Below are 26495 nucleotides of genomic sequence, written 5' to 3' on the forward strand. Positions count from 1 at the left end.
GTAGTGTTTGGAACAATGGCCTCAAATGCAAGTACGTTGCAAGCAGATGTACCCCAAGGATCGGTTCTTGAACCCACTGTCTTTCTTATATATAAGATAGCTATCCTAAATTTTAATAATGGCAATACGACAATGTATATCGATGATAACACAGGGTGGTAATTTACTATTGGAGTAATAAAAAAATGAGTGAGGCCCAAATTCCAACATAAACAAACATGTTTAAAAAAATTATTTGTAGTAATGAAAATCTCAAAAACAATATACAAAAGCAGTATGAACATATGTACTCTGATATGTAACAGCTTTGAAAGATACTCGACAATTACAGAACCATAAAGATGCTTCCTATCAGAAGAAACAAAAAACATAGTAAAGGAGAGAGAAAAACCTAAAAGAACTAAGAGGATTAGGAAGATAAGATGTATTAGATTCTACCCAGAAAAAAAATATTATATGAAGAAAAATGGTAAAAATCACATGCGAATGGAGCAGGTAGCTACAGATTTTATAATAAACTTTATCTGTGAGGTTAGCCGTGATTATTTGGAGATCGAGGTTTTAGAAAAAACATTTTCTATATCATGCCAACGTTTCGATCATTATTGAGATCATCTTCAGGGCTCAAAGTGTTTGTTTTCCGTGTAGATGTGTCATTCTTGTGTGACTCTCAACAAGACACACAGAATGACACATCTACACAGAAAACGAACACTTTGAGCTCTGAAGATGATCTCAATAAAGATCGAAAAGTTGGCATGATAAATAAAATGTTTTTCTAAACCCTACATCACACCAGACCGCACCTCACGATCTACAAATACTCATAAACTTTAACATTCTATCATTCTGACTAGGTAGAGGTCCTCTTCCAAAAGAAAGAAAATTATGGAAAGAAACCTTATTTTTCGAAGATAAAGAAATAGAAGAGACTAAAATTACTTTAAAAATAGCAAGTCAACAAGCAGTGACATAACAAATGAATTTTACAAAATTACATATATTTTGCTGCAAAAATGAAAAACTATTAAGTAATTTCCCAAATAAGAAAAAATACCAAAAAATGTATACATTCGGATATAGTCATTGCACAGAAAAAGGAAATGCAAATAACATGGAGAACTAAAGATCTCCTAACATTATCCCCGTCCGTAAATATAATCTAAAATTGAAATTAAACAAATATAATAAAGAAGAACTAGAAAAACAACAACCAGAGTAATTTTAGGAAAAACTTTTTTTTCTATAAATTTTCGTTTTTCTTTGTATTTTTCCCTGAAGGTAAAGTAATTTTGTTTTGTTTCATTAGTGTTTCTTAATTGCTTTCTTTGTGAATATAGTTTATGATAAAAAGTGTAATTACACTTATTATACTAACATACGTGCTTTACAGAAAAACTACAATTAAGTAATTGTTGTCATAAAGGAGAGCTTAACGTCCAACTACTCTTTCGGTGTCGCGGACAAGGGTTCAAACCACTTTGCAGTACTTTCTCTATATTATTCACAATTCAACATCCATGGACTATGCCGTGAATCGTATACAGGACCGCTAAAGTGTCAAATACGAATCGGACGCCCTAACCACTCGGCCACCGCGGTCCCATATATAATTTATATTATGTATTGTAAGTAATAAAATATATCTATCCGTCTATCTACAAAACGAGTGGTGATTAGTGACCGTTAATCGATAATTATTCAGGAATCGTAAGATCCTGGTGTGATGTAGGTTTCAGAAAAACATTTTCTTTATCGTGCCATCGTTTCGATCTTTATTGAGATCATCTTCAGGGCCTGGGATTTACAAACATTGTTTACATTTAACAAATACGTGTAGGATGTGGAAAAATGTATAATTTAACAAATACATCCTACATGTATTTGTTAAATGTAAACAATGTTTGTAAATCCCAGGCCCGGAAGATGATCTCAATAAAGATCGAAACGTTGGCACGATAAAGAAAATGTTTTTCTGAAACCTACATCACACCAGACCGCATCTCACGATTCCTGAATAATTATCTACAGAACTATCAGCTATCAATGCAACTGCATTTTTTATGTTCAATAAATCATATATCAATGCAAATTTGGTAAATAATTTCAGTACAGTTTCATATGCCTCTTGAGTTGAGAATGAAAACGAAAATACATTTAACGGTAGTTCACTTTTAGATTTTTATTATCAACATCTGGAATGTTATGTATTGTAAACCAAGTGTGCATAAAATTAATAACCAAAAGGCGAATAGTTCTCCAATTGAATTTCGTATATAGCACAGTCCGCTAGGGTTGGTGCTAGAGTAGTAATAACTTAACTGGCTCCCTATAGTGCACCGAATGGACGTAAAACAAGAGCAATTTTAAATAAACAAATCAATCGGAGAGCAATTTAGTAAATACTAGGGAGGAGAGACGGCGTGGATGATTGCAGGCAATTATCCAGCAGCGCTATGTTTAATGTAAGTCCTTCCTGTCGGCCACGCGGAATCGATGGTCGAAAGGTGTTTTGTATTTATAGAGGCGTGTTTGGAAATGAACGAGTTACCTGTTTGGAATTTGTAATTAGACGAAGGATTATCTTAATTTTCCTTCTTCCTCGAGGATAAGGATGCGTTATGATCCTTCGTTTTCATGAACAACTCAATTACGCCTGGGAATGAGCCATTTGTAGGGAAAGAGACTCATTGTGCGTTTCCAATCTTGAACCCCTTAAACGCGCTTAAGAAACGCGATATTATAAATTATTTAACAGAACACTCCCCCGTAGAGATTGATAACAGGGTAACGAATAGCACACTAAGAGGTATGTTCGTGATTATACCTAGTTTCACTGTAAGTTAAGAATTGCACATGAAATTCATCAAGGGGCTTTTTTGTTGAATCAAAGATTATGTCATTTTGAATTAGAAGATAGTCTGCATATCCTCGTTGTTTTATTATGTCGCGTTTTAGCATTTGGTCATCTGTTGAGTTGTTGTGCCTAAAGGTTCAACTTGTTTTCTATAATCAAATAATTTCGTTGATTATCACAACATATATAACTCAGGTTTCTTAAATTTGAACGCTAACGACATAAAACATGCTCCGAGTATGCGAGAATCTACTTTGACGAAATTTTAACGCACAGTGCCAAATATAAATAAGTGAATATTATTCTCACAGATGGCATCTTTCTTCACAAGGATTATAAACAAGGAGGCCTAAAACATCTAAAGTCCCTTCCTGAGGATTAGTACATGCACAAGAGGGTGAGGGACACCTTTAAAGAGTTAATCCTTCCATTATGAACTCACCGGGTGCCTAATGAAAGGCAGTAGGATGCATAAATGAAGGGAGGGAGCCCGGTTTTACTACGGAGCGGCAGGGCCGTCGAGGACGGAAAGGTCTTTTTCCTCTCTTGCTTTTCTTTGTCTCTCCGCCCTGGAATAACAAAACAAAAGCCGTACGGAGACCAGGGGCCGAACCATTGTTCGCCACCGATTACCGTGGTGTGCTGAAGAACAAAGAGCCAAGAGCGGAGAATCCTGAATACAGAACGCCGGAACTCTCTTAATTGGAGTCTAGAAAGTCGCGGAGGGAACTTGTTAAGTTGTTCTTCGACTACTTTTATTCGGTTAAAGAAAAGGGTTCGCGGATAAAAAAAAATAAGGCCACTCCCTCTTTCCTTTTTGTCTTTTTATTTAGGGTCATGAGTACGAAAAATAAGTCTACGAAGCCAGCATTATGACTGATCGGTTTATGAAAAATATAAAATTAAATAATAATGTAATAAAGTCCTTGCAAAACTGAAGTTAAAACTTCTGTAAGATAAGCTAAAATACGCACACTGACAGGCAAAAAATTCCACCCAATTGATTTTTTTCATTTTCTCGATTAAAAAAAAAAATCTGCCCTTAATTTGTCTCATTGTTTTTACCAATATTTTATATAATTATATAATTTCAATTTTTAAACTTAAAAATACCAGTTAGTGCTGAAGATGTTGGGCGGGGTGTGGCACTTACGGATGATGGACGTTTCATCAGGTATGCGGCTATTGTCATTGAAACTCTGCGAGACGCTGTTACACGCTTTCTGGAAACTGGAGCCTACCATAGAAGGACCGGTTCTGGATGCCCTAGAGTAACAGAACCACAGGAAGACCGTTTTTTGACTTTGAGAATTTGGCGAAACTGGCACCTTATGTTCAAGCGAATCAGCAGCTCAAAGAAATTTGAAGTGTTCAATTTTCTGAACGCACTGCATGAAGAAGATTAAATCAGTATGGACTGATGGCTTTTCGCCCCTTAAGAGGACCAGAATTAACCAGAACACACAGAGTTGCACGGCTCACATTTGCTCGAAAACAAAGCTATTGGTCTTTGGACGGTTCGTCTGCTGTACTTTTTACAGATGAGTGTAGATTTGCTCTACGATCTCCAGATAGGCGTGAAAGAGTGTGGAGGAGGCGAAATGAAAGGTACGAAGCCGGATCGAACCTTTTTAACCTAGCTCAGTGATGGTGTGGGCGGGAATTTCAATGGAGAGCCGCACACGGTTGTTGTTCGTGAAAGGTCTTTGATGACCACTCGTTATGTGGATGAAACTTTGGAACATCATGCGTTGTCTATCCTCGATGAAATCAGCGACAATCCTATCCTGATGCACGATAATGCCCGTCCAGATGCCGCTCACATAGTACAAACTTATCTTTAACAGCCCATCGAACATTTATGTGAAAACCTCCAAAGACGAATAAGGGCATGTCCATCACTTCCTGATACACTCCACTATCTTGAAAGGACTCTTCATGAAAAATGGGCTACCCTCCAGCAAAGAGACATTCCCAGAGTGGTATAAAGTATGCCGAGGCGTCTTCGAGATGTAATTAACGCAAGAGGAGGAAATACGTGGTATTGAAATATTAATTAAAAATCTAATTAAAACAAACTTTTCTGTCCGTCTTTTTTTCATTTTCCTTAGCTATTTACTTTTTTTTACTTTTTTAGACAAAGACTCAATTACTAAACGTTAAAAAACGCGAAACTTTTAGTAATACATAAAAATATATAGAAATCTAGTTATATTACAGGTGGGTGGAATTTTTTGCCTATCAGTGTATAATTAAAATTTACCTAGTTCTAGGCGGCTTTCCTCATATAATATTTTTTTCCGTTCTCTATCGTAAGTTTTATTTAAATATACCATATCATTTCCCAACGAGTTGTGCCTTATAATTGCAAGTTTTTAAAATCTCATATCCTTTTTAATATCGTCAAAAAGGCGGGCTAATTTTGTATTATAAACAGTGACGTATAAAAAAAATTTTATCTCTTCATTTCTAACACTACTTTAACAAGATACCTATATCGACTACTGACATAGTAAAATATCTAGGCATGTTTCTCGATAAAAGACCGACACCGAACTCCCACACCAAATTGAAAAGGCAGGAACTTAACAAATGATACAAACTTCTTATACGTATACTAGACAAACAAACAAAACTTTCACTAAAGACCAAACTTATAATTTACAACATGGAATATTACTGTGGGGCTCATCCAAAAGTTCCAATTCCAAAGAATTCAGTCGATTCTGTCCATAATCCTTATTGGTTTCGAACCTTATCCTAAACACTGTGCTCCATATTCCCATTATCAAAGAACTCAACCTTTACCGATACACAAAATTCCAGATAATTAATTATTCACATTAGTTAATAGATAATTAAGTATTTACATTAGCCCACTTGTCCAACAAATGCTCCATACAAAATCGGGTCGACCCATAGACTAAAATGACAGTGGCCTAGGGGACCTACTACTTAATTACAACTAGGCTAAGCTGACATTGGGCGACTAACCTTTTCCATCCTTCACACCAGTTTAAGTTTTAATATTATATAATTATATATATCGCTTTTTTGTTGCATCTCTAGATGCAGGAACAAATTTCGCAAAAATAAAAAATAAAATAAAATCATTTACGTTTTCGTGGTCAACTGAAGTTACTTCTTTCAATCAATTAATTATTCTTTCTATGTAAGGTCTTGGTTGAGATAAAAAGTCAGTGTCACGAGCAGGATTCGAACCCACGACCTTCAGCTAAATATGCCGCTACTCTACCAATTGAGCTATCGTGACTCGATCAACTCGGACACCAACACTCCATTTCAACCTACAACCGTTCGAATTTTCCCTCTTTTTTTGCCATTTTCAAATGCCGTGTAATCGGATTGGATACTCAGCGTCTCATCAAGTGGCCACGGGGAGATGACTTTTTATCTCAACCAAGAAAGAATAATTAATTGATTGAAAGAAGTAACTAGGTCAATTGACGACGAAAACGTAAATGGATTTAAAAAGTAAAAGAAGTATCACTTGGGTTCGAATCCCCCTCGTGAAAATGACTTTTTATCTCAACCAAAACCTTACTTAGAAAGAATAATTAATTGATTGATAAAATAAAATATTTACTTGATGCAATAGAAAATAATTTATATTTTAAAACACAAAAAAACTCAAATTAGGATTAATGTTGAAGTTATAATAATTGTTTCAATAAATGATCAAACCGGGACGTTAATTATTGGCGGCTAGGGCGTCGATTTCGTGAACCCGTATGCGAAATGAACCGTCCTAACACTGAATTTTTCAACAACTGTCGTCAGCAAATTGAAGGGTTTTCAAAAATAAGTGATGTGCATTCAAAAATTCTACTTTTTATTTATTAAAGTATATATATTGACCGTAGAAAAAGAGGTCAGTAGCGTGTAAATGGCTATATAGATTTTCAATTAGTTAACGCTTTTCATTTTAGAATTAATGCCACCTTCTGATGACATGCTGAATATGCTGTAAAGCAATCTCGTAATTGACATGAAATGTTCATTGTCGCGGGCACAGTTTCAAATTGTTACCTGACACAAACCATCCCTTACAAATATTGTCAACAATGTATATATGTTGCCATAACCAATAAATCCTACGTCATTAAGACTCTATTCGATTTTTGACGAGACTTAGGCCTGCGCCACACTAGACGACATGCGACGGAAGTTTTCGCGACAGCTTACATTGAAATCACACAGCCAGCGACAGACTGATCGGAAATTTCCGACGTAATGTCCCCGTCGAGCTCCGTTGGTGCACCAGAGTCCGTCGACAGAATCTTCCGCTGGGTTCCGTCTAAACAGATCAAAACAGTGCAAAGTAGATAGGGTGCACCATATTGACAAAGGAAAAGCTTAGAACGGAAGAGGTAGACTGTCAGGCACTCAAACTGCAAGTGAAGCTGATCTAGGATGGACTTGGATCAATTTATTGTGGAAGTTCTACAGTCAGCCCATAGTATTGGAAGAACTTGACAGGATAGCGTCGAAGTTCCCCATACAGACAGTGTAATTGACCAAGTGCTTTTCACATTCAGTGGATGAATCCAATGTTCTCTCGTTCTCTTCTGCTTCTCCATTACCTTGTAAATACATAAAACAAAAAACTGGTTTCATTGTACCGTATATGATCAACTGAACATCCAAATAGTCGTTGAAGTCATTCCGTTCATTTCCGCTGTATATGTGGCTTGTTCGGGTTGGGCAGATTTTTCATCGAGCAATATCCGTCACGAAAATTCCTGTCGCATTCCGTCTAGTGATGCGCCGGCCTAAGGTTTAATATTAACTAATTAATTTTATTTGATTAACTAAGAGGCGTCGTAAACAAAGCACATTGTCTTTAAAATCACACGGAAACATATGGGTACCAGAGCAGAAGGTTGTACCGTAACGAAGTTATATCTTATAACTTCCCAAAGATTGGTCTCAGAGAACGGTGTCATTTTTTAGTCCATGTATGGTCTGCTCTCTGATCCTTAAGTTGCATTTCGCGTACGAGGGTTGTCGGCGCTGATTTGTCAAAACCGCGGTGATACGTGTGTTTGTGTAAAATAATAAATTTATTTTGGACCAACCATATCCATTTCTTTGAAAACATTTAAAGGAAGAAAGTAAAAAAAAAAATAATAAGGCAACCTTAGCCTGCGCAAAAGCCAAACGAAAATATAAATTATGTAGTTCAATGAAAAGAGGATTCTTTCGGTAACCCAATGTCCGATGCAGAACGAGCCTCTTTAGGGAAGGTCGCAAAGCTGGCACGGCGCGCTCAGTGAACCTCAACCGCTGCGAACCAGAGACAAACATACTAATTGATGCGATGCAGGATCATTGGTATGCAGCGGACATCCACGACTGCCAACTACTGACTAAACTCTTTAGAGTAAATTGCCAAGAGACATTGTATGCAACAACATAATGTATATTTAGTAAAAACACACGATTTTTGGATACTTCTTTTTGGTTTGTCCACTTCGTTAAATTGCTTGCACATTCACTACCGGATATGAATAATGTTGAAATCTTTAAAACCAAAAAAATTGCCAGGATCAGCTAAAAGACATTATTTACAACAGCATAATATACATTTATGTAAGTCACATGTTTTTTGTTATTTCTTTTTAGTTTTCTTTCAATAGTTTTCGAATTTTCAAGGCTGCTGTTGGAACCATATTTCTTATTGACATATTTACATTAGTACAGAGTTCACTAATTTCGTGGTCCGCTTGACCAATTAATACATTACAATTAATTAAAGTTTTTAGTTAAGATGAAAAAAGTTAATGGCACGAGCGGGATTCGAACCCACGATCTTCGGCTAGATACGCCGCTGCTCTACTACCTGAGCTGGGCAAAAGGAGGGAAAACTCATAAGTGGGGTTGAGATAGGAAGTTGATGTCCGAGTGGATCGAGGTCACGATAGCTCAAGTGGTAGAACAGCGGCGTATCTACCCGAAGGTCGTGGGTTCGAATCTCTCTCGTGCCATTAACTTTTTTTTCATCTCAACTAAAAACCTTAATTAATTCATTAGTACAGAGGTTTATTTTGGCACACTTGTCATTAGTAAACAAGTGAGACTATAAAGCACTAAACTGCTTGGAAATCGTTCACAATCCTTATTTTCCTTGACTTCGCGCCCAATTATTAGGTTTTAAGGTATGACCGAAAAAAACCAGGATTTTTCACAGCTAAAGGCGTAAATTGTTAGTAATGTGAAGTGCAATTACCGAAATAAGCAGGTAGTTATTAAGTCAAATTTAAAAATGAAAACGCCAGTAACTTATTGGTAAGACATGAGCGAGAAAAAGCCTTGCTGTTAAGCAGAGCCGAGGGAAGACGTGACTAAATGGGTCCAATTATCTTCGGGAAAAGAGTAGAGCTCCTGGCAATTAGCTCTCCTTCTCTTTCTACGGGATCCTTCCCCGCCTTGGAGCACGCACAGGCGCATATACCCGCCATAGCTAAATCACGAGTCTATTAGCAACCTACACCGGAATCCCTTGTTCCGCCAAGGATGAGATTGAAAATTTAACGAGCCTTCCTTTTATTGAAATCCTATTGAACCATGTTACAAAGCTACTTACCTCCCCCCCGCAACGTTCCTCTTCGGCATAACTCGCTATAACCGCGAATGTCCCTAAGGCTCATAGGTCTCGTTAGGGTAAATCCTTCTATGTAACTAATCCCCTATACAGAAGAGTTTAGTTATAAGAGGTAATTGATACATCAGTCTAATACAGTAAAACTTGGTAATAAAATACATTTTAATAATATTTATAAACAAAAACCCAGCGTCCGTGAATATTTAATATTTTGTTACGAATCTACATCTTATTATTGTTTTAAGATTTTCAACAAAATTTGATTATCATATTTGTATATCATATTGAAAACATCTATATTTTCGTCGGACTGGTTCAGTTCATAAATCAGATTAAAAAGTACAAAAACAGGAATCAGCGGTATTTATCAATACTGAACTCAAAATAACTTTCAGGAGCTGCAAAGAGTTTGGTTGTCCCCGATACTCCTGGACTACCTATTCTCGCTAGCTTATCAGACTCATTTTGACTTTTTGCAATTTTCCCACTTTTATTGACCGAGTTCTGCCATCAGCTTAGGTGTTTGGGGAAGGAGGGTAACTAATGACGGAGATAAAATCCAAAACCTTCCCTGATCCCTTCTTTCTCAAATCTCCCAACTGCTTTGCCTGAGGATTCCTAGGTTACTAAACCTTCACCCCTCCCCCCAAGGGTAAAACAGTAGGGAAGCAATTCTCCGGAGGGGAATCAGACCCACTTTTTAAAAACCAACTCTCAACCGGGGGAAAGAGTTGACAAACCAGCCACTAAATGAGCTTGGAGTCGGTAGTGATCGCAGGTATTAGAACAGCTTGCACCTTTGCTGGAGATAGATTGCCCTCTAGGAATGGATACGTGGATTACCCATTGTAGAGTATAATGGCTCTCATCTGAAATAATTCCGCGCATTCCAAAGCTTTCCGTCGATTTCCGATAAACTCCTTCAACACGTTAAACATCCACCGTTTACCGGCTGAATGTAGATGAGAATTAATTCACTACTTTCGTGGTCCGCTTGACCAATTAATACATGACCATTAATTAAGGTTTTTAGTTGAGATGAAAAAAAGCGGCGTATCTAGCCGAAGGTCGTGGGTTCGAAGCCCTCTCGTGCCATTTACTTTTTTTCATCTCAACTAAAAGCCTTAATTAATGTAGATGAGAATATTTCAACATCTACAGTGGTGTGTTTGGACAATTATCAGTTCATCGTAACTTACAAAAATGGGTGCTGGATATTGACCAAAAGCATAAAACTGCACCCCAATGCATCGGAAAGAAAAATCTTTGATAAGTTTTTGGCTATACAAGCCTACAGCTGGATGAACTGTCTAGCGAAACTAATATTGTATCAGGCTAATTCCTTAAATTCACTAATTTCGTGGTCCGCTTGACCAAATAATATATTACAATTAATTAAGGTTTTTAGTTGGGATAAAAAAATCAATGGCACGAGCGGGATTCGAACCCACGATCTTCGGCTAGATACGCCGCTGCTCTACCACTTGAGATAGGAAGTTGATGCCCGAGTGGATCGAGGTCACGATAGCTCAAGTGGTAGAGCAGCGGCGTATCTAGCCGAAGATCGTGGGTTCGAATCCCGCTCGTGCCATTATCTTTTTTATCCCAACTAAAAACCTTAATTAATTGTATCCGACATAAAAGTAGGAGGGCATCGGGAGCTGGGCCATTACATACAATGTCAGACTATCTAAAAAAAGATTATGACTTTAAAGTCATGTACTTTTGTTTACACAAAAATCAGTTAAATGCAGTCGATAGCCAAACCAACATGCCATAATGATCAAAAGATTTGTTTATAGTTATAATTTCAGATAGCCAAGAACATGGCTATAAATTTCAAACGATAAAACAAGTCAACAAATCAAAAGAGCTTCCTTTGACATGTAGGACTTGATAGTGGTGCGTACTTTGCAAGGAGTGTAGCTTCCATCATCTGACAGAAACAAACCAATTTGTGAAAAATACATTGAAACTTCATATACTTTAGATGAAAAGTTAAATGTGTTTGTAAAGAATGAATATTTCCTTGCAGGATTTTAAGTATGCATATTCATCATTCATAAAATAAACCGGATTTCTTGTCAGGGTATGGGTTTTAATGGACATCGAAAAAAAATGGACGTCAATTATCATCAAATTGAGGATCTCCTTGGCAGAAGGAAATATGCTAGCAGGGTGAAACCACGGAATTTTAACGGCCGAGCAGTAATTGGTTATAAACAAATCCATTTCAAAAAGTCACGATATTAAATTACCTTATATAGGCGAAACGTATCGGAATTATATAACAAGTGCCTCCTATAAGTTCGAACCCAGTGTAAATAAGTGGCTCATTATTTTCGGCCTATACCATTTTTACCTCGGGAACCAATAAAGTCTAGCTAAGCCTCTTAGGCGCGTTCAATAGCTAACGAGACGTGAAATATAGCCGGGCGAAGTCCTTTCCTAATTTCAAAACGGTCGAATTTGCATATCAAAACGTGCAAGGGGAGGGGGCGAGATTCGCTTCAGGATCTTTACGCGATTTCCATTCGTATTTATGCTCGCTTTATAAGTATCAAATGGTTCTTCGGCTCGGAATCGTTGGCATAAAATTATTTCGTCGAGAGAAATATGTGTTTTGGAGACAGGAAAATAGTAGGTAAATTTTCAAATGTAGGTATTGTATGGTATGGTAGCACAGTAAGCTTATGCTAAAACAACCAAGACTGACAAAATCATTGCTGCAGAGAGGGCTAAACTCATAGAAGTGATAGGACTATTACCCGGTCACTGGCATCTGAGAAAACATCTACAATGGGCCCACACAACAATGATCCCATGTGCATATTATGCAATGAGGAAGAGGAAACAGTCATCCGTATTATCTTCGAATGCGCAGCAACATCTCAATATAACCTTACATAAGAAAAAATCTAGGGAATGAAATTGTAGCAGCGACAGTTAATGACCCACTACTTCTAAGAAGGATTGAGTCTATTGCATTGAACTATGAAACTAGGAAGGTACAATACGCCAGAAGGCTAAAGTGCCTGGGGAGCAAAAACCCCGCTTCATAGTATTCTTTTTACCATACCATACCAATTCACATGTAGGACTTCAACACATCGACGGGTCAATTAATCACAATAGTAGAAAAGATCATTAGTGACTGACTGTCTAATATGAGCTTATGAACTATCTTCCATCAATCAACTCTTTCATTATGTCCAATAAACAGATTAAAAAAATTTCAAAAGTATTTTATTTATTCCTATCTGTACAAAATATACATTGAGCAAATTGAAAAATGGCAAAAAGGCGGGAAAATTCGAAAGGTTAGGTTGAGATGGGAAGTTGGAGTGGATTGAAGTCACGATAGCTCAAGTGGTATTTAGCCGATGATCGTGGGTTCGAATCCCGCTCGTGACACTGACTTTTTTATCTCAACCTTTCATAAACATAAATTAATTGAAACAAGTTAATTGGTCAATCGGACCACGAAATCTAATGAATTGAGCAAATAGTTTAGTGATATAAAACGTATCTGTGATAAAGAAATACATGTACCTGAGATTGAGTATTCACTTATGAAAGAGGTGAGACCAAAGGATGGACCGACGAGTGTCACTAGATTTTAAGCAAGACTATTTTATTTTTTATTTTTATTTCAGTATGTAGATTCATTTCCACCTTCATTTAAAAAAAACATGTGCGATAAATTTAATTGTCTTAAAAAACTGGGTAAAGTACGTAATTTTATTCTTATAATGTATGTGTATATGATGTTTTATGTAACTCTGTTAATGTAAATTTTGTTTTCAATAAATTAGGCCCTGAAGATGGCGGAACATTCGCCGAAAGCTTGGTGAAACCCAATAGTGATGATATTTATTCACCTGTAAAATGACCTCAAGAAGATCCAATACATCAGTTTGAAATAATTTTGAAATGTTGGTGGTTCAATCAGACATATCAGTTTTGTTATAAAATAAATTGAGTTTTGCTGTATAGATCTCTATTTTACTGAACACAGTAAAACTTTAGTTGGCAACACGGATAACAAAGTAATATCTTTTATAACAAAATAAGTGTTGAGAATGACACATAATATATTTAATCGACCAAGCTATTTGCCTATTACGTACAATAGAATGTGGTACGATTTTGATCCGCTTAATAAACTTACATGTAAGTCAGATTAATCCGAGTAGGATGACGTTAAGTTTATGCTTGGAATAAAGTGTAAAACAATCTCTTCTCAGCGAAGTTCCTTCCTTCTTCCAAGTCTTTTATTATACAATGGTCTTTATAACTAAACTTGTACCGGATTTATAGATGAAATGAGATTATGCAAAGTGCTTTATACGCGGATTGAATTCAATATCGGAAATCTCATTATGTTCATCTCCCAAAGAGTTAGAGACTAGATTAAAGGCTTAAGCGTAATTTGTTTTAATATCGGCTTTGCAAAATAGAAAGAAAGAAGGCGGTCGGGTGTTAGATAAAAAAAGTTCAAAATTGTTCTAATAAGACGTAATGAAACATAAGACTGGTTCAAACTGGGCGCAAGATATTCGAAAAACCACTTTAACCCTAATTGGAGTTTGTTGGAAGTTGCGTTTCTGATATGGCTCTCGAGTTCCATTGTCCATTAGGCCTTGATTCCGAAAGCCGCTAAGTAGATAATTACCAGAGTCATCAAATCCCCAAGGAACGACCGAGTAAGATATTAAATTACGGTAAATTATTACCCAACCCTCAGACCAGACGTAGAAGATCATTCCGTGGGCAACGGTTCCCCGCCTTGGCAGAGATTATTTCTGAGAAAATGAGAAAAGACCTCACCTAATCAATCTACAAAATCCATTCAATTTACTTAAAAGTTCCCCGATCAACTTGTTAAGTTCCCCCCTTGAGTTTTATTATCATTTTTTTTTATTCGCGGCCTTTTATTGCCAAAGAAATTAATAAGAGGAATTTCTTAAGCAAGACAACTTTAAATTAATTTTTCATTAGCAAATTTCAAAATTATGTTCTAGTTTTTTTTTTAAGAACTAGCAGATTAAAGGCAGTAAAGTATTACTTAATTCATAAATATAATTAAATAAATTGGTTTGGCCATTTTTGATCATTCTGCCCATCTACGTTATTTAATACCGTATAAACACCGATCATTTATTTTTTACTGGTGTTTTTAACTATAAACAATAAATAAATAAACATTTTTATAGTAAAAATATTTGCCCATGATGATTAATTCAAATAGGGTTCACATACAAAATTAATGAAGTATTTTTCATTGCCCTCATTTTCCTGGTATTTAGCACATGGTTTATCTAATTTATAGTTTATTAGAGAAACTAAAATTTGGTCAAATTAACCTCAAAAATGGTAATGTGATATGGCCGAGAATTATAAATTATTACAATTAATTAAGGTTTTTAGTTGTGATAAAAAATCAATGGCACGAGCGNGAACCCACGATCTTCGGCTTGATACGCCGCTGCTCTACCACTTGAGCTATCGTGACCTCGATCCACTCGGACACTAACCTCCCATCTCAACCCCACCTTTTTGAATTTTCCCTCCTTTTTGCCATTTTTCAAATGTCGTATAATCGGATTGGATTCTCGACGGCAAATGAAATGGCCACGGAGAGCTTTAGTGAAGTATACTTCATTTTAAATCATTAAATTCACTAATTTCGTGGTCCGCTTGACCAATTAATGTATTGCAATTAATTAAGGTTTTTAGTTGTGATAAAAAAATCAATGGCACGAGGGGGATTCGAATTGGTAAAAAGGAGGGAAAATTCAAAAGGTGCGGTTGAGATGAGAAGTTGATGATAGAGTGGATGTAGGTCACGATAGCTCAAGTGGTAGAGCAGCGGCGTATCAAGTCGAAGGTCGTGGGTTCGAATCCCGCTCGTCCCATTGACTTTTTTATCTCAACTAAAAACCTTAATTAATTGTAATATATTAATTGGTCAAGCGGACCACGAAATTAGTGAATTATAAATTATAATCTGTCCCGAAATTTGGTAATTCACTAACCAAACCTCCAGTTGTTTTGCCAATATTGCATATTTAAGTTAGTTTTACAAAATCGGTATCAACGAATTGTAATAAATATGAAAATATGAATCAATCAGAGGTATGACGTTTCTAACAGGCTAACAGCAAGTTGTCGTTTTAAGAAAAAATATGGTAAGTATAGAACTTAAAGCTAAATATTTCATACTGTTTAATGTTGTCTCACGCTGGAACCGACTGCGTACGACCGCGAGTACGACTGCTATACAATACTGTTACAGTCCTTGGCAATTATGACTCTATTCAGGACCGAGTCGGTCTTCAAGGAAATTTGGGATAGGCTATAAAATCTTAAATATGTCAATCTATAGATATATTTACGATTGTTCGTCCTGATGATGTCCATTTTTTTCTTTTTTTGTTTTGCCAGCTTTGCCTCACCACATGATGAGCTTAAAATACATCGAAATTTTGGCAGCAACAACTGAATTTGCTTTTTACTTCAAGACTATACCTTGATCCACTTGATCGTGAGTAAAAAGTGTTCGATACTACTAACATCGAATAGGTTCAACATTTCGCCCTTTCCGCGATTTGTCTCACCAGAGAAGAATAGGCAGACCGAAATGATCGATAATGACCAAATTACATATTTCAATCCATTAGACTAGTATATAAAAACCAATATAGTATTAGACCGTTGAGAAGAGTCTACCAAGCAAAACATACACGCATATTTCATCCAATAGAAAAATTAAAAATTATATAATCCATTATATATAATCCTTAATTAATTGTAAGATATTAATTGGTCAAGTGGACCACGAAATTAGTGAATTAAATAAGTTTAAAATGAAGTATACGTTCACTAAAAGCTCTCCGGGGCCATTTCATTTGTCGCCGAGAATCGAATTGATTACACGACATTTGAAAAATGGCAAAAAGGATGGAAAATTCAAAAGGTGTGGTTGAGGTGAGAAGTTGGAGTCCGAGTGGATCGAGAGCTCAAGTGGTAAAGCAGAGGCGTATCAAGCCGAAGATCGTGGGTTCGAATCCCGCTCGTGCCTTTGACTTTTATATCTCAACTTAAAACCTTAATTAATTGTAAGATATTAATGTGAATGTGAGTACTCCATAAATCCTCAATTAGATTTGTTATGTGTGTTAGAAGAATATCGAGTACTTCACCACCCTACTTGTGCGAATGGTATATAAACACGAAAGTATGTATTTATGAAGATGTTCCAGAGTGAGAGTGTCTAGGTTTAAAAACTTCGGGGCTGAAATGACCTAGTTGTCGACAGCTGCTGGATTCTAACTTCGCCGGCGGGACGGATAAACCCCCGGACCACTAAAACACTAGAACAGGAGGTTCAAAACTTAGTAAACGAGAAGTGATAACAATTCTGTACGTTTGTATGTGTATGTACATATTTATTTAGACTTGTGCTTATAATAAATAAATGAATCAATCACTACCACTCATTTTAATGATTTGTAATTACATTAAAATATTTATGCATTTAGGGTGACTAGCGATAAGTGTTGAAAATTTTAGGAGGTGTTCTACTCATGCAACAAAAAAAAATCCTATGAACCCTTCCCCCAATCTCAACGGTAAAGCAGTAATTTCAAGTTTTGGGTGTTTTTTTAATTTTTCGACTTAGTTCCACTAAATTGCTTATAAACTTATATATTATAAACTTATACAATTTTTTTTAATGTTGGATTGGTAACTGTTATTAACTCCTGGAGCATTGCAAATTCCCTCAAAATTTCAATTAGCTTCCGGCGGAATGCCCACCTTTTTGGATTGCCCTTCTGAAAGGCCCAAAAAATTTTCATTTTGTTGAAAAAAATTGTGTCGATGAAGGAGGCCCGCTCAATTTTCTATAAAATCCGTCTGGCTCTTGAGTTTCATATCAGTTCTTTAATGTTGAATTCAATCAGTTTGCTTTAGTTATCAGCTGACAATTTCTTCAGGTTGGTGATTTAAATTATGTCCTTGTTTGCTAATGCACGTCTTAGTATGCATTTCATTTACTGTTACTGCAATGGTAATGCTGCAAGGGGAGAATACCAAGCTCGTTTTTCACATTGACACGTTCCACCAGATCCCAATTTCCAACGACTTCATCAGAGACTGAGGGAAACTGGTTCTTTCGTTTCGGGATCACGATTAACAGAATACAAAATTTCGTCATCTACATCAATTCACTGATTGTCTTCCCTCTTTCTTCGAGTGAAAGAACCAGTTTCCCTCAGCCTCTGATGAAGTCGTTGGAAGGTGCGATCTGGTAATTGAATAGAGAACTTTTGAGGCAATTTGCAAAGCTGTAGGAGTTTGTAGTTATTAACAGTTGCCAATACAACATTTCCAAAAAATTCCAAATTTCAACATTTTTGTTTTTTCTGAATTTTTCGTTCAGATCTGTTTCATCAATTTTGCGAAGAAAATACGTTTTCTTACAGCATATGTAACATTATTTCAGGTGGAACAAACAAGATTTTTCTACAGTCAGTAATTCTGAAGTTTATAAGCAATTTAGTGGACCTAATTCGAAAAACTAAAAAACACCCCAAACCTGCAATTACTTCTTTACTGTTGAGATTTTAGACAGAGGTTTATATGAAATTTTTTGTTGCATATGGTGAGTAGAAACACCTCCTTAAATTTTCGACACTTATCGCCAGACATCCTGTATAGAATAAAGAGGAAATTTAATAGTAATACAAAAGAAGGCACGTCGTTGGCCCCAATGATTAATTAAGGCTTTGACATGGCGATCTTCAAAGTATGGCAAAGGTCTAGGGTTCGAATCCAGCGGTCCCGAATGCGAATCCGACGTTATAACCTCTTAGTTTAAATCCCGTCGTTAAATAAAAACACGTAACAATCTCCAAATTTTTAACTAGATCGTAGATAAGTTATTAATTTTAATATAGAAAATTTCTTTGTATTACTAGAAATTAACGGTGATTGGACGCTTGCTTTTAAAAAAATGCATCCTTTGTGTTTCTTATGGGAAGCTTCGATAACAATCATAATATTTATGATAAATTTGATGTAATCTGAATTAATCAACATTAAATTAATTGATTTGAATTGAGCGTTTTAAATATGATTAAAATGATAAACTCGGCGTTTACACACAGACGTGTTTTAAATTATTTATGAACGCGATCTTTGTTTAATAGAATTTTACCCTTATCAACCTCGCTGTTATAAAATTATGCATGACGACCTAAGTTAATTAGATTTAAAAGAACTTTTTAGTTAAAAAGAAGAAAATTCCGATGTGGTCAGGGATGAGGCGTGACCGAAAATCATATTTCCTTCGTGGGCGGAGGGAAACGCCCCATTTCAGAGTACACTTGAAATATCACTTCATGCATAATTATAATTTAATCATGGCGCCCTTTCTAATGCCCTGACACGCGTCAGACGTCAATTAGACCGAGATTTCCCATTCTGTCACAAGCCAATTTATTTTTGATCAACTCCGAACTTAAAGGGAAAGCAATTTTCATGAAATTGTTACATATTGCATTCGGAAGGTGCATTCGGAGTGGGACAGTTTAAGGCCACGAGGGCAATAGCAACTTGGAACTGCTTTTTATTAATGCCCAAATCCCACCAGGATCGAAACTAATGACTGCTTCCTTTCCACTTATGTGCTGTTTTAGTACTTTGTCCCCCCCCCCTTCGTTTTTATTGACGATTAGGATCAACGACGAAGACCATATACGAACTCAGCTTTCGTTCCTAGAGACGTCCTGAATTCAACAAAACTGTTCTTTTTCCAACTGGATATTTATTCTTGAAGCTAAATGTCCCTTTTAGTACAATGACACGGCCTATACGGGCTTCTCTACTTCGATGTTAGTAAACAACTCGGATTCATGGAAAAAGTTCTAATGTGAGTATCACATGTAAGTGCTAACATTACTAATGAAAACTTTATTTTATCACATAATTTATATTTATCTATAATGGTCTATGATATTAAAAAAAAAAACTAAAAGGCACTAATCTGATTATAAATTATAACAATTATATTCACGGAAAATGGGTCAAAAAGGGAAAAGGTCATACTGACAAGACTACGCATAGGTCATACAAGGATTACACTCGGGCACCTTCTAGCAAGAAAGCGACCGCAAAGGTGCCCATTATGCAAAGATAGAGTAACAGCACTTTTTCAATTGTAGAAAGCTCGACGTTTATAGGCAATATTTTGGAATATCATCGGACCTGTGCGTAGTCTTGGGGCACGGCAGCGGGTAAAAATCGCTGTACCGATACCTCAGGGCTGTAGGGATCTTCAAATTTATATAGTTTATGTGTGTTTGTGCTGTGCTTGTGTTGTGTCTTAAGTGTTTGTGTCGTGTTTGTGTGGTGTTTAGGTTAATACATTAGGATGAATGTAATTTATTAGCGTGAAAGGAAGGGGTTTCCTATAACCCCGCCCGAGGAATATCGAGTACTCTGGGGTGTATGTGTGTGTGACGTCTGGAAAGTAAAAGTAAGTTATTAGCGAGAATGGAGTCGGTTCAATCCCGTCCCGAGGAATATCTAGTACTCTGGAGAAGTGAATGTGACACTTATATTTTCTACCCAGTGTGGTGTTTGTGTTAATTTATTGGAATGAATGAATTTATTAGCGTGAAAGAAGGGGTTGCTTATAATCCCGCCCCGAAGAATATCTAGTACTCTGGAGAAGTGAATGTGACACTTATATTTTCTACCCAGTGTGGTGTTTGTGTTAATTTATTGGAATGAATGAATTTATTAGCGTGAAAGNCCAAGCGGGTACTGAAATGATCTGAGACTACAATCTTATCACGCCGCAAACCCCAATAGGAAATCTCACAATTCAATAAATATAATTGTTACATATATATATATATATGTAACAATTATATTTATTGAATTGTGAGATTTCCTATTGGGGTTTGCGGCGTGATAAGATTGTAGTCTCAGATCATTTCAGTACCCGCTTGGCCTCGCTATTTCGACATCTTCTGTAGTTTGCATGTTGTTTTCTTTAATTGGATTCGTCTTTATCGTTTATACGATAGGCATACATATCCTCATTCAGCATTGCGATGAAGTAAGTCTACGAGTTGTTGAGCTTGAATTGTCTATCATCTTGGTCCGCCTATCCTCGCTATTTTGGTATATCAGCCAAGATGCGGCATTTCGCCATTTTTAAAAATGGATTTGGGGTAATTCTACTTATCTGATTATCTTTTAATCTTTCACCTTTATCGTTTACGCGTTAATAAGTAATAACACATTTACGATTTTATGAGCTTGATTGTCTCAGATCATCACGGTCCGCATATTCTCGCTGGTTTTGTCTAATAAACGAGAATGATTTTACTATTCCACGTTTTTCAGATTAATAATGTAGCCAAATATCATTTAAAATATAAGTACTATATTTTTTCTTCTAGGCCTGATTTTAATTTTGGCAAAACATTCAGAATGGATACCCTTCCACGATTCATAGAGAATATACTTAAAATGTAATTTTGTCGTTATCGGCAATTTTGGTTAACGTAACCATGTTTCAGACGCTTTTCATTATTTCGTCATATTCAGTTTTCTGCCGTTGCTTTATTATAGTTGTCCTACCCCCATTAAGGTTTTGGGAAAGAGATCAATCACTCACCTGACAGACCGAACTAGCGAGGATTGGCCGACCAAATTGATATGAAAGACCGAACTACAGGAATATAGGTTTTTGTACAATAGTCGAGAAATGCAATAATAATTCCAGACAATAAATTCTCGTTTCAATAATATTCCAAGATGTTCAAATAACATAAAAATAATTTAATAGTAATTAAATCCAGATGGGAATGAACTAAACTAATCTGATTAAAAAATATAATGGTATTTATTTAAATGAGGGCTTTAATCTTGAGTTCTGCGAGAAGATGAACCTCTAGTCTCCGAGTATCCATCTATACTCGCTCTATTAGGCTGCCAGACATTTTTCGGCAATTCTACATCTTTAGTAGTGCTTTTAGCTGTTTTCTTACTTATCAAGTCGCTTTCGCATGCACGTTTTATACTTTAATAACAAACCCTTCACATTTATGATTTTATGAGCTTATTACTTGATTGTCTCCGACCATCCCATTTATTCACGATGGCTTGTTTGATAAACGAGATTGTTTTCACCTTTTCATGTTTTCCTGGGTCATAAAAGTGTCAGGAGCTTATGTGACAAACAGACCAACCGCTGAATGTAGACAACTCTTGTAAACATTGTTATAATATTTTCCTTGTTGGTCCGGTTTTAACTTTAACTACAAATTCAGGGTGAAAATACTTTCATGATTCGTGGAGAATAAATTTAAAATGTAATTTTGTCGTTACGGACCATTTTTCGTTTGCATATCCTCGCTGTGTTCATCTGTAAAGTGTGTTTCAGCATTTTGCCATGTTTGGACCTGTGCATTTATACCTGCCCTGTTCTAGTATTCAGACTAAGTAAAGTCTGAATGAGACCAATCTCTTTTCTATCAGCCAAAACAAACCAGAACAGACGTTTTCCAGATTAATAAAAGTGTGACTGCAAATTAAATAAAATACAGAATTAGAATATGCACATAAATTTTTTTCCTGTTCGTCCAATTTTAATTTTACTGAAAAATTCAGGATAAAAACAATTTCTATTGATGTAAACTTGAAAATTTAATTTTTAAATTATAATTTGGTTTTTACCGATAATTTTTGTATGCTTATCCTCGATTTGATTGCCTGTTTGGACACCTTTCAGCATTTTCCTCATCTTCAGTTTTTGGGTATGTCTTTTATTTTGGCTGTCCTGCTATTATTACAGGTTTTTAAAGTGTGAAAAAACTGAAAGAAACTAAACACTGTCTGACAGACAAAGCCAGAGAGAATAGGCAGACCTATGAAGTGATGGGAAACGAACAAATTCCATATTCATCACCCTGCAATCAATCTCACAATTTATTTATAAATCAAATTTGATTTTTAGAAACCCGATTTCTTGAAATTCGGCACTAGGTCAAATGTTGTTTTTTAAATTAACAATTGAGAGGGGTGTGCATTTTGTCAAAAATCGTTTTACTTACATATTTAATGCGATTTGGTTATATGAATATCACACTCTTTGCCTAATCTATGCATTGTTTTAGCAGGATAAAGTTATAAAGTTTCAATAAATTCTTCGTTTGATGTAATACCAATGAAATAGGACACGGATTTTTATTCGGAACAACTTTTCATAACGGCGATGGAAAATTGATCCACAGTGATTTAGTATGGGCGCGCGTTGTCTGATTAGAATATATAAGCGCGATCCCGTATTTTATGTTTGACGTTTTTCTCCGTATATCTGATAGATATGTAAATTTCCTAAGTGACCTCAGATTAGGATTAAGGCAATAAAAATAAATTAAAACATGTCCCCCAAACCACGAACCGATGGAAAAAATATATGATTGGGTCGACCAAACGTCCGGATTGAAGTTACAACGCCCCTGGGAGCAATCCCTCGTTGGACTTTCCTCTCCTTTCATTCATCGACAGCGCAACTGTACTGAAACAAACGGATGAATTACTATTTAACCTTTCAAGGGAAAAATAAATCTTTTTCTATGCTGCGAGTCGAACGTGCGAGAAAGGGGAAAAAATCTTTGAGAAACGTTCAGCCGACCGTGGCCTGGAAGCTTTCCTAGAAATTTCTTTAAAAGGCGATAAATCAAGAGAGGAGTCCGGCGGGTGTGAAAATTCCCAAGCCGGCAGTTAATTACACGTGGAATTCACAATTCAAATTACGCAAAACAGCAACGTGAAGGTTGTGAATATATTCAGCCCGACTGTATAATATGCAACAAACACCCTTTCGGCCCATACGCCCACAAAATGTATTATTTGTCAAGGAATATTATCTTGAATACATAAATATGTACCTCTAATTTAAGCCGAGGCGGCGGAACAAACGACGCCGGCCCACATCCGCAATAACTCATCCGACGTTTTTGTATGTTTGTCGTCTTTAGAGTTTTACAGGCAAAATTATGTCTTTCTTAGTGATCAGTTGTTTCAAAATTTGTTGAAGTCGTGAAGAGCGGTCTAAGAATGAGGTAGTTTAGAAAATCACCTTTTTCATTTTTTTACCGACGTTTCGACCTTGAACTCCAATATGACACCACAAGAAAAACACCACACTTTACGCGAGTATGAAATACTTGGTTCAAAATTTATATTTACATATTAAATTATATTTTTACCCATCAACATATGTTTTGTAATTTACCCAGGCCCTGAAGATGACCCGAATAAAGGTCGAAACGTCGGCAAAATTATAATTTCATTCTATTATCAAAATTGTTAACCGAACTGTGACATCATTTCTTTTCCACCCAATCAAACGGGAAGTTAGTTATCCAAACAAAAACAAAAATCAGACACTTACATAATTTAGTTTGTTATTCAGATATCGTGAGATGCGGTCGGGTTTGATGTAGGTTTCAGAAAAACATTTTCTTTATCGTGCCAACGTTTCGATCTTTTATTGAGATCATCTTCAGGGCTCAAAGTGTTTGTCTTCTGTGTAATTGTTGTAATCGCAAGGATGGCACAATTACACAGAAGACAAACAAAAGATCGAAACGTTGGCACGATAAAAAAAATGTTTTTCTGAAACCTACATCACACCCGACCGCATCTCACGATATCTGAATAACTATCGATTAACGGTCACTAATCTCTACACATACTTTAGTTTATTTTTCGTAATAACTAGGCATAAAGATTACTGGTTGACTTGAAACGTAAGCACAACATTAATAACTTGTTGCTTACCTGTGTAATCCTATTACAGTGTCTACATTCAAAATAAAGAAAATCAGTTCAATTTCAACCTTTCAAGAGTCAACATGTCGAGAGAATTAATTGGTTTCAATTAATACCTAAGTCAACTATTAAAAGCTTGGTTTTATGTCGAGAAAATCTCGCCGGGTAGATGCCCAAGTCCTGAGTGTGCCTCGCTCTACCATCCACGATGATCTAAGACCACCGGAAGTCTCCATCGAATCGGCAGTGGTCGACCGCGATGTACTTTTTATTGCTCTTACTGCACAACGGAATCGTCATTTAAAGGCTTTCTCGACAGGTAGTCAACTCCAAACGGCTCTTAATGGGATGAGCTCTAAAGCAGTTATCAGAAGACTTCGTGAGACGCCCCGCATCAGGTTCTCTAGTACTGGAGAGGCATCGAATAGAAAGGCGACAATTGACTAATCAGCTTCTCACCTGAACACTTGACCAACGGGGGCTGTTCCATTCACAGATGAGTACCGGTTTGGTTTGTGGCAATCAGATGGTCCGGATCTTCTCTGGAGAAGACGTGGAGAACGCTTTGCTTCATGTGCCATGAGTGAGTCTCAGTCTTTTCATAGTCAGTCCGTTATGGTTTGGGGGTGGACATCCACGCCCGTACCGATCTTATCATCATACAGAATGGACTTTTGTCGTTTTGACGTTCGACCGCATGTAGCTCGAGTCGTCACCCATTACTTGGAGGATGTAGGGAATATTAAAGAACACTTATGGGAGATGATAAAGAGATGGGTTAGACATCTTTCGCCGCCTCCAACAATCGATGAACATCGTCAAACTGCTCCTGTTGAAGAATGAGATTTTGTTGGACGAATCAACATACCTTCGCTTAATTACCCGATGACAGATTAGAAATTAAAGCCTTTTATTTAAATAACATTTCTTATGGGGGTTCGCATCAGCAGAGGCATATGCCTACGAGATGACGGTATTTTTGACCAAAAACCCATGAGTATACTGAGTTTCAGAGCCAGTTGATTCGAACACGGGACCTTTACCTTTCAGAGATGAGTCGCCGCACCAACGCCGTTTTGGCCGCGGACGCCGTCTAAGTATTAAGAGTCGAACAATGGGTGAACAAAAAACAACTTTTTCTGTGAACGTCTACCATTTTGGATAAAAATTTATGATTAAGAGAAAAAAGCTATATATTGTTATTAAGACGCCAGGCCAATAAAGTATTTCCTCCGTTTGGTTAAACCTAAATAGGTTTTCTATTTATTAGAAACCTCGGGACCGGAACTATCTCGTTAAAGGGCCGACGATTGTAATTTTCCGTCCTCTTTGATGCCATTACTGGAAGGGCAGGGCTATTAATTCTATTTATAAGGAAAATAACCAGCAAATCAATTTGCCCCGAGTACGACTTTATTGGAACATCCTTTGTCTCGAAACTTTCCGGAATTCGATAAATTATCATATTGGTTAACAACTCCTGAACATTCATTCAGCCCCAGCCAAAAGGAAGAAATCCTAATTGACGATATTATGAGGCGAAGTTGGAGCTTAAACGGCCAATTTATAATCAGATTTGGTCATTGCGAATCCCTTTTAACTATTTAAGTAATAAGATTATTCATAAAGAAAATAATATTTAACGTTAATATAACTCTTTCAAGCTTGTGTTAAACCATGTTAATCTACAATCACAATAACTTTAGCACAAATATAATTGTAGGCATATCTCAACTCACCTTTCCAGGGACACATGAAAGACCCACAACAATTCAACAACACAACAACAATCACATTTGTAGGCAATACTGTCCGTGGGTTGATAATTTCATACATTTAGTAAGAGGCAAAACCGTCTGAATTCAACGAAAACGCCATCTTTCTAACTAGATATCCTTGTCTATCTAGTACTATCTACTAAAAAAACCTAATGTAAACGGTACAACAAACAATGTAAATGAATAACAGGTCGTCACTTTTAGTACAATGATATTTTAATCTTATCATAAAAATTTTTCATAAAATTTTGAATATTTTTAACTATTTTGTACCACAGAAATCGGCACAAGTGCATGTTATACTGATTTGGTACTCGCGATATAAACTTACTTTAATCAGGGTGCAATACAATGAAACAGCCTAAAAGAGCTCTAC

General features: G+C 36.4%; 1 protein-coding gene and 1 long non-coding RNA gene across 3 annotated transcripts in view; one reads left to right on the forward strand and one right to left on the reverse strand.

Moving 5' to 3' along the window:
- Window positions 1-26495, reverse strand: part of LOC106670598 (MAM domain-containing glycosylphosphatidylinositol anchor protein 2-like) — a 531551-nt gene that overhangs the window by 295504 nt on the left and 209552 nt on the right. The window lies entirely within an intron of this gene.
- LOC106670640 lies at window positions 290-1011 on the forward strand. The gene is made up of 2 exons (XR_001341102.1): window positions 290-495; window positions 858-1011. It is a non-coding gene; the product is annotated as an uncharacterized LOC106670640 (long non-coding RNA).

Source organism: Cimex lectularius, unplaced genomic scaffold (assembly GCF_000648675.2).
Source record: "Cimex lectularius strain Harlan isolate CLEC.00 unplaced genomic scaffold, Clec_2.1 scaffold58, whole genome shotgun sequence".
NCBI lineage: Eukaryota > Metazoa > Arthropoda > Insecta > Hemiptera > Cimicidae > Cimex > Cimex lectularius.